Source organism: Dufourea novaeangliae, unplaced genomic scaffold (assembly GCF_001272555.1).
Source record: "Dufourea novaeangliae isolate 0120121106 unplaced genomic scaffold, ASM127255v1 scaffold84, whole genome shotgun sequence".
NCBI lineage: Eukaryota > Metazoa > Arthropoda > Insecta > Hymenoptera > Halictidae > Dufourea > Dufourea novaeangliae.
This window is the reverse complement of record NW_015373964.1, coordinates 13391-24053: the sequence shown is the minus strand read 5'-3', so window position 1 is coordinate 24053 and position 10663 is coordinate 13391. Positions and strand designations below refer to the sequence as shown.

The 10663-nt window shown below is 33.3% G+C and overlaps 1 pseudogene; it reads left to right on the top strand.

Moving 5' to 3' along the window:
- The first annotated feature begins 322 nt into the window (after nucleotides 1-322).
- On the top strand, nucleotides 323-3280 carry LOC107186664 (annotated as a pseudogene).
- The last annotated feature ends 7383 nt before the right edge of the window (nucleotides 3281-10663 follow it).

Below are 10663 nucleotides of genomic sequence, written 5' to 3'. Positions count from 1 at the left end.
GCGTATTTCCAACCCACCCTATATATTGGTGCATCTTGCAATTGTTTGGCTTAATATTCTTGTTTGGTTTAACATTCGGCGCCAACTATTTTCCGGTATAATACGGTAGTGAATATTATATTTCGTTGAAATAAAAATTGGAGTGAGGAGCGGGGACCTACCCGACCTACCGTCACTCACCGACCGATCGTGATTTGTCGAAGATAGCCGCGCGAGGTCTGGCTGGGCCTGACACTGACGGTGTCCTAGAGGGCGATTGTGATGATGTGACGTGTAGAAGTTGTTTACAGTTGTTTATGACATTTGATTCAAACTGTTTAAAATGGGAGTGAAGGATCTTTAGAATATTTTATCGCCTTTGTGCGACAGACAGCCTATGTTTGAACTCCAAGGAAAAACGGTAGCAATTGATTTGAGTTGTTGGGTTGTGGATAGTCAAACAGTCGTAGATAATGCAGTTCAGCCGAAAATGTATTTACGGTTCGTTTCTGTCAGTTTTATTGGTGATTAATTTGCAATTTAAATTGAATAAAATTATATAATTTCTTGTTTATTGTAGGAATTTATATTTCCGTACAGCGTTCCTTCTTCTGCAAGGAATATGGCCAGTATTTGTATTAGAGGGAAAAGCACATATTATTAGACATAATACTATTGCAAAAAGAAATGATATTCGTAATGGATTTCGACAAAGAAAAACTTCTCATAAAGGAGCAAGATCACAACTTAACAGAATTCTTAAGGAGTGCAAAGAAATGCTTATTTTCATGGGCTTAGCCTGTGTGCAAGGACATGGAGAAGCTGAAGCAATGTGTGCTTATTTAAATGACGATGGAGTATGCAATTTGCAATTACTTATATAGAGTAATAGGAATTCTATTTAATCCTGGTTTCAATAAATATCTTTATAGCTCGTTGACGGATGTATAAGTCAAGATAGTGACTGTTTCTTATATGGAGCAAAAGTAGTTTATAGAAATTTTTGTACAAGTGCTCAAGGAAATCGGGGTGGTACAGGTGGGTCTATAGATAAGTACAGTTTAGAAAAAATAGAGAGGCAATTGAATTTAGGGAGAAATAAAATGATAGCATTAGCTCTTTTATGTGGATGTGATTATAATGATGGATTGAATGGAGTTGGTAAAGAAGCAGCCATGAAACTTTTTAAAATTGTAAAAGGATGAAGATATCCTTGAACGGTATGTAAGACATTTGAATAAATATATAATACGTTTCAATAAATATTTATCATATAAGGGTATGTGACACATTATTTTTCTAGAATAAAAAGTTGGAGGACAGATAGTAGTCTAGATCAGAAGGAAACAGAATTACAATGTTCTAATTTATGTACATCTTGTGGTCACGATGGTAAAGTACAAAAGCATGCAAAATCAGGTTGTGTAGATTGTGGGACCGCTGTTAGGTGTAATAATTCTTATAAGTGGGTAAATTTTTACTTATATTGTACTATTTATTTAAAACATATATTATAAAACATTTGTTGGAACATAATCTTTCAGAGAAAAAAGGGCATTAATATTAAATGAAATTGCTTTACGGAAAAAAGCACTTCTTATAGAAGATTTTCCCAGTCAAGAATTGTTAGATGAATTTCTGATTAGGAAAGATCTTGTACCTAGAAAGGTAGACCTGCAATGGAAAAAACCACAAATAAGTAAACTAATAGTAAGTTTTTACATAAAATACTATGTTTTAAGTAGCGCTGTGACATTATAAGATACCCGGGTACCCGGGTATGCATGAGATATTCGAATATATGAGACAGTCGAGAATTTCGATTCGGAAGTCGATTGCAGACGCCTAGGCATACTATGCTACTAAACACTTGCGTTACACTGCAAAAACATGACAATAATATAATATGTATTACTAGTATGTAGTGCTAAGTAACGCAGTATACGCGGCTGCGATCGAATAATTATAATAATATATATTATATATTATTATTGTAATATTTTCGGTTTTTCTCAGTTTATCGAAAATGGTCGAAATACGATCGACTCCCGAATCGAGATTCTCGACTGTCTCATTATTCGGATATCTCATATGTGTACCCGGGTATCCGGGTAATTTTTTTTTACCCGAGTAAAAGTAATAGCCCTAGTTTTAAATCGGTTCTGTAAACATATGAATTGATTTTTAATTAGGATTTTATGGAGGGACATTTATCTTGGGAACCACAGTATGCGTTTGAAAAAGTATTTCCTTTAGTAACACGATGGCAACTTTTACATTTACCGAATATTTCTCTTGAAGATCGCTTGTTAATACCCGATTTATTCGAACCTGAAGCGATAAAAAATATTCGTAATATTAAATCTGTTGCCAGTTATGAAATAATGTGGCATATGGATCATGATGTAGTAGAAAAATTGAAAGAGTATATGGCATCATATACAAAACAGAACGATAGTACTCATAACAGTGTAACTGAATTAACTAGTATTGAACCACAGTATCTAGTACTGAACTGTTATCCAGAGATAGTTGAAGCATTTGAAAACGTAAGAAGTGTGAAAGCAAAAAAACGACCGACTAAAAAAAAGGCAGAAAATGAAACGAATGGGAAAGACACAGGAAAAGGTAAAAAAAAGGAAGTAGACCGCCAAAAGAAAGTGGCAAAAAGCCTGTCGATATTGAAAATAATAGAAGAACTGATGAATTTGTTTCCAAAAATACTGCTTTATCGGTGGAAGAATCATTTGAAGAAACGAATATTACACCAAAAAGATCTAAAAGGGTAGAAAAGCAACAGGAAAACCAAAATTACAGCGGAAGTATAAAACGTCGACCTCAGTTTGATAAGGTGTTACAATTGGAGAAATTAAATTCAAAATTGAATCGTACGTTGGACAGAATGTTCAATGAACTTTTACCGGATGATTTTATTAGCGATAACGAGGAGCAGGATCTAAATATGTCAGAAATAATTGATAACATATGCAGTGTGAAAAAAGTTTTTCAGTTTAATAGTATATCTGTGGACGAAATTACTTCCAATGTGAAAAGTACTGAAAATTGCAATATGATCCACACAGTATCGTATAGTGAAGCAGAATCTAACAAATGTGAAACAAGTATTGCAATTTGTGATCAGTCTAATGATGAATTTTCTGGTATAAACGACTCTTACATACCACTTAATCAAAGACTTTTAACACTAAAAAATAGGAATGAATTGCCCATACATTTTACAGAGATAAATGAAAGATTTACTTTAGGATTTGTTGATCTTATGAGCGACACTGATCCATAAAATACACAGTTCGCTACTTAGAATACAATATATGTATATGTATATACAATGAAATCACAAAAATGATCTATTTTCTCAGATACATGATTGCGTATTTGATATGTAGTTCCGATTGTCAAATGACCTGCTGCATAATTACGTCCGAGGCCTGTTACTTTACATGCTCTGATGTTTAACCTGATTTTCATCAGGAAAATTTCGACAATCCAATTTCGTACAAATATAATCCATTATAAGACATTCTTCGTGTTGTACTAATGGTTTAGGTAGCAATACATCGTTCAGTATTATTACAGAATACCGGAAACCGTACCAGAGGTTTCTCGCTGTTCTCGTTGTGTTTTACACACTAGATGAGACGCAGTATCACAATAAGAGTTGCCATTTCATTAGGAGAAAATCTAGGCCTCCAAAATCACTTGTAGCATCACTATAGACATACACTTTTACTAGACCCACTTTTATCGAATTAGAAGGTACAGCAAATGATTTTTGATACAAAGTCTTACAAATAACTCAAAAGTAACTTAAATTTAGACGCTTTAATGTTGATTTCCCTCGACGGATGGCTTATTTCTTGAGTCTACCTCAAAATAAAATGAAGATCCCACGGTGGATGATCGACGTGTTCTTTCGTGAGCTTACACTAGTCTTACGATCGACTTAACTTAACTTACAACTACCCCATTTGGCTGTATACTAAGCAATTATTAGAAACAAAAGGTGTGCATATTCTCTGAACGAGAATATGTGTCAGAGAGTCGATGCTCTCGGAAGGAGAGCACCAATTCTCTCTGATGCAAATGGCGAGCAATGCCAGGTGACTCGAAACGACGCGACCGTGTTGTCGAGCCTTAGTCGTAAAATAAAATACAGTTAATAAAAATAAATTAAAATAAGACACAATTTATTAAAATAAATCAAAATCAAACACGGTTAATTAAAAGAAATCAAAATAAAACACAAGTAATTGAAAAAAACCAAAACAAAACACAAGTAATTAAAACAAATCAAAATAAAACACAGTCAATTAAAATAAATCAAAATACAATACAGCCAATTAAAATAAATCAAAATAGAACATAATTAATTTAAAAAAACAAAATAAGATACAATTAATTACAATTATCTAATAAAAAGAAGGCGTTGCGAACCAATTCGTCGAGTTCGGATAAAAGAGATAACCTCGTAAACCCCCTGGCCTCCAACCACCAATGACCGCCAATGGTTCGTGATGCTAAAAAAAGTTGATTAGAACTTATTAGAAACATGAAACCACCTGACCACTGGCCACCAATGACTACCAGTGATCGTGAATAATAGTAATAATAATAAAAAAAAATAAAAAAAAACGAACCTGTTAATTGAGTTCGGATAATAGAGAGGACCCCTTAAATCCCCTTGATCAGTGTCCACCAATGGTCAGCAATCGGAGATGAAGACGTGGAAAGACCCCGACGAGGTCCGCGGACGCGAGTGAACTGAGGATTTTTCGTTGCGCGCCCGTATTTACGGGCTCGTGGCTACCGGGAGGTCGCAAGGTTGCGCGGACAGGTGCGCGAAAATCAAGCGCAGTGGAAAATCGAGCGCACCAAACATTATTTCTCCATTAATTTATTATATCTAACAAAGTAATTGTTATAACAATTACCTTTCCGGAGGATATTGTTAAACAATCTGCCAGCTGTTTTATAATGCAAATTGTTATTGTTTATAACAAATACGAATCGAGATACACAGAAACTTGTAAGATATGGATTGTTTAGTGAAATGTTACATGTAATTACTTTTACTTTATTGCAAATTATGAAACAACGATTATGTCTTAATGTTTATGGTGATTGTTAACTAAATATTATTTAATTTAAATGTATCTCGGTAGAGTTTTAATCGACAAATTCGTAAAAATTTGTCGAAAATAAGAATTCTTCGATCGCCAGTTGACTGTTGTTGTCCTTGACAATAATTGTTACAGCTTTTGGATGTTACGTATGAAGAATTTTCTATCATACCTTTCGCTCTAATAGTCTGAGCTCGTACCCGGCAGAGGAAAACTCCCTTACGTTTTCGTTATCTCTTAGGTAAGCACATGATTAATGTAATAATAATTACTGTAAAATAATTTATATAAAAATAATTTGAAAATATGCAATACATTTTTTTCGTATAAGTATTCATTGTCAAAAAAATAACTGTAATAATCAGGTAACTTCGAATACGTCAATTTGACGTGTCTGCTTATATCGAAATATTACAACTTACAATGAATACACACCGTGGGACGTTATTATCTGTTTCCCCATTAATCTTACCATATTCCAACTATCATGTTATAACAGATGATACTAGAAAATAAATAATATCATACCATATTCAATATTTATAAACATTAACATTTGAGTCCTTTATTTTGAATTTGGTGTAAGTGCAATTTCAATAAAATCGATATGATTACTTTGATTACAAATTAAGGTTACGCTTACATTTATAAAATATTTACAGTCGGTCATGGAAATATCTCACTGTTAGTGCCAGGAGATATGTAATTGTTAGAAGACATGGGAACATGTTTCCATTGAATCTAAGGAAAACTTTATAATTTGCACGATGTATTTAAATACCTCGAAGGGCGATATAGGTACATACAATACATGTTTCCTTGTAAAGTAGTATTTTAAAAAGATTAAAAAGTACTGGTGGAGAAAATATAAATTGAATTCAAGATGTTTGATTTATCATGAATTCGAGAAAAGTAAACACTTGATAAAATTCACATAGTGGGCCAAAATTCATGGTATAAATGAAGCCAGGAAGATAGTACAGCTCAAAATAAAACGAACATCAAGAGCAACGAAATTAGGTTACGGGCTTTGTTTTCGAGAAAATTGAATTTGAAAGTGAGGCGTGTATTCATCCCGGTAGTCAGTAGAAATGGAATGCAATAGACAGACGCACTAGCCAAGTCCTATTCAATTGCATGCGTATCCAGCAGATATTCAAATTCAATTTTCTCAAAAACAAAACCTCAAACGCAATTTCGTTATTCTGGATTTTCGTCTTATTTTGAGTGGTACTATCTCTCTGACCTCATTTGTACGACGAATTATGTCCCACCCTGTATAAAGATATAGTAGACTGCTTCTTATTCGGTCCCGCTTTAACCGGCGTCATTTTTATTGGCAGATCCAGTGGGAAAACAATTCATAAATTCTTTGAATTCAATTTTCAAATGCATCCAAAATTTGCTCGATTCTTTGTACACAACCCGTATCTAAATAACGCTAGATGTACTTTTTAATACATTTGACGTTGTTTAAGTGATTATAAGTTTTACTTTTCATTTCTATTAACTTTATATATGATATTTAGCATATATTTTCGGGTTAAGCGGCCATTGCTATGGATATACTATCCAATCAGGGGTCCGGTCCCATAGAAAGCGGTTAAGCGGGATTCTACATAAATATCATTTGAAAAACTTTCTTTACAAAAAATTAATAAAATATTGGATATAATTCATACATTAATGTTAAAGGTCTTTAACAAAATAAATTATTTTATGTAATTATAGTTGTATTATAAAGAATTAAAATAAATAATATCGTTGTGATATATCACCTTTTATTATATTATGTTATTGCTGTAAAAGCATAGACTAACTTAACTGTATCTAAGTTAAGTAAACTTTTGTTGTAATTTCATAAATAGCGCGAATCCGTAGTATCAACTCTTAACAATTTTTTTTACAAAATGAAAATGCAGACACCTTACGTCTCCAAACAAGGAAAACTGATTTAACTGTACGTATATCAAATTTTCAAATTTTAATTCCCTCGAAGACTAAACATTGCGCAAAACAATATTATCATAAATTTATACCATCCATCGTCTTTACCTACGACCTTGTCATGTCTCCTGCTCCACTGAATCAATGGAATTTCTCAGACATTCGCGAGCCGGGATCTGAATACAGAACTTTTAACTTGCCAAGTAATAATTCTCACTTAATGTGCACAAATGAGGTGGATGTATGTCATTGTGCGATCTTCGACGTTGGTCGAAGTAGATCACTCGGTTCTGATCAGTAAAGGCCGAGGACGAGGAGTATAGAGTGTAATCGAGGAGGATTGCGTGGAAGGGTGGGTTTTGGCACAGCGGAGCGTGTCGGTGCAGTGGGCGAGAATGGATCGGGAGAATAGGTGCTCTCTCTCTCAAGTGTTCGACTGTCGGGAGCAGCCAGTCAGTGCGTCGTCAGCCTCCGCGTCGTCGCGTCGGATTTTTACCCCTTCTTGCATTTCTTGTTTCATCTTTGCTATTCGTTCAGGGATTTACTGAACACACTAACTATTGTGACGTTACCAAGTTGTTCAGTTCTTTTGTGCAGTGAATATCAACGAATTTTTCACCCTCAGTGTCCAGTTAATTCGATTACATTACATAATTCCACAACCAGTGATAGTGGGACAGTTCTGCAAGACGAAGGGAACAAGGGACTAATCAGTTTCCATGTGAATCTGTACATACGCGTTCTGTAGTTCATTTCGAATGAATTCGTTTTTAACGGACCGTTCAACCAAGTAGTATATTCTACCGAAAACGTTGTTCGTGCCAGTTACGTGTTTCTTCTATGAAGTTAGAAACATTACTGGGGCTGCGTATAAACAAATTTATACAGAGACTGGTATGTATTCAGTGCATCACGTGATACTTACATTGCTTTGTATGTTATGCATAGGAAATATCTCGCTTTTGTGAATGCATATTCCAATACAAGTGAATACTAATACATTTTAACTAATGAAAATAATTTATGGATGAATATTCTGCAAACAATAAAAGTATGGGTAGTAGAATATTAATATAAACTGTTGCTAATAACGTTAATAAAACAGTATTGAGAAACGAAAACATTGCTAGTACAGTTTTTAATTGTGTGCTAATTTAATAATGAAAAAACAATGGAATACACATAAGTTATAACAGAAGCTATTTAGATTTTACTGCAGAATACTATGTCAGTGTCGTTGTAGTGTAAAAACAAGATTACGCGCAAGGATTAAAAATACTGTACAAGGATTTATCCAAATTGCCAGAACATGTTTCTCTTATTTCCTACGCTTAAACAAGTTCTAAAAATTTATATATTTACTGATAATTTCTAATAACTTTAATTTTTCTCGAATTAAAACGTTATACAATAAAAATTTGAATGCTGTGCTAAATGTTTTGGGTTGTCCAGTGAAATTTAATAATAAGAAACCACAATTCAACATGACATTTTTAACACACAATGTACAGATTATTGTATAAGTTGTACATATTGCATCTTATACATCATATACATGTGCGAATACGTATTTTGATGCCAAGTGTACGCAGTCTAATAGCTTTGAAATTAAATGGAGTATCAAAATTGAGAGAACTCACCTTGTGAAGACTTTTTTTTATATAATCCGATATAAATAATATGAAGATTTCTTTGAATTTGTTAAGTAAAACCAGATATTTCTAAATGTCTGCATCTGCACTTATATTTTGCATCTACGACTATAAACAGTTTGGATAAAATCGTGGTGATAATGAAAACATAAGAAATGCGGACAGTCCAGGTATACATCTACCAATAGAAACACATAAGGACTCAACTTTTAGTGTTATTTCTTTCCTACCTAACAAGAAAAGGGTGCAGAAATCATTTTTGGAATGACCCTAAGTGCAAGGTGTAGTACAAAATTATACTTAAAACGGGGGGATTCATCATGTTGGTGGTTTCGAAATTGTTTAAGATATACAGACCCTCCAAGTTAGCAATTTTTACTGACTTTTACGAAAATTACCATCGCAAAAGATTTTTTATGTCCGTAACTATTAAATATACGAACTTGGTTCTGTTTTCATTTTGATCGTAAAGGATTGTTCTTTGTAACTAATTTTTCGTTTTGTTCGTAAAGTTAGTTTTGCAAAAATAAAGCTATTTATTAAAAATATTTTTGTTTTGCAAATTTCATTCCTCGGTCACAAATTTAAAAATTTGAAAAGTATATGTCCGTATTCTCTGATCTCTTCTCTTTAAAATACGTTTGTTTAATTCGCGAGCATTCTAAAATTGTGGTCGGAGCTGGCCGACAAAGGTCGCGGCATCCGGCGATACAGGTAAGCGCGCCAGGGCGTGCAGTTGAACGGACTGTTCATTTCAGTGTACCTTTTAACAGAAATAAGAGACAGGAATGAATCTTTTTCAAGGTTAAATCTAAGATTTTGCAGAACCAGGAAAAATTGTAGACGAAGTGTCATAAAGACGTTTTGACTTTGGAAATGTGTGTCAAATTTGACATTTTCTAAGAAAATTTCGGTCTTTCCATTATAATTTGTGGTTGAATTTTGTCCTTAACTTATAATATATCACCTCCTATTTGACACGCTACATTCAAATCTGACCGCCAAATTTGCCTACTACTACAGAATCTTAAGAAAATGCGATTTAAGTGGAAAAGTTGATATAAATCATGATTCTTCTAGTGTATATGCTTTGACAATATTTTAGTGCAAATGTAGCCTGTACACATGAATTTGACAATAAATCAAATTTAAACTAAAGTGTTATCAAAGCATGTAAACCAGAATAATCATGATTTTTATTGCGTTTTTCACTTACCTCACATTTGTCTTAAAATTCAATAACACATTATAAAGGAAAAACCGCAATTATCTTTAAAAATGTCAAGTTTGACATAGATTTCCAAGGTCAAAACTTGTTTGTGATACTACTTCTACATTTTTTCCTGATTCTGCAACATTTTAGATTTAGCCTCGAAAAAGATTCGTTCCTCTATCTTATTTCTGTAAAAAGTTCTACGATTTTGACACAAAACTGAGTAGTTTGTTCCACTAGAATCCACATGAATCGTCGGATGTCGCGACCTTTGTCGCCCTGCAATTTTTCCTGTCAAATAAAGAGTGCCCGCAGATTAAACAGATAGATTTTAAGGAGAAAAGATAAGAGAATACTGACATATTCTTTTCAAATTTTTAAATTTGTGACTTGGGAATCAAATTTGCAAAACAAACATATTTTTAACTGCAAACATAACTTTGCGTTCGAAACAAAAAAAGTTCGTTACAAAGAACGATCCATTACGATCAATATGAAAACAGAGTTAATTTCGTATCTTTAATAGTTACGAAGATAAAACTTCTTTAGTGATGAGTGGACTGCGGATTTTATGCATTTATATTTCTAGCCTATGGGGCGCTGTGAAATACAATAAAGGACAGAACTTTCATTAGATACAACGGAGTTTCTATTTTATTTTTAATCCAATAAAATATTCAAGAGAAGAAGGAAATTCCTACTTCTGCTCCTGTCTGTATGAATTACTTTAT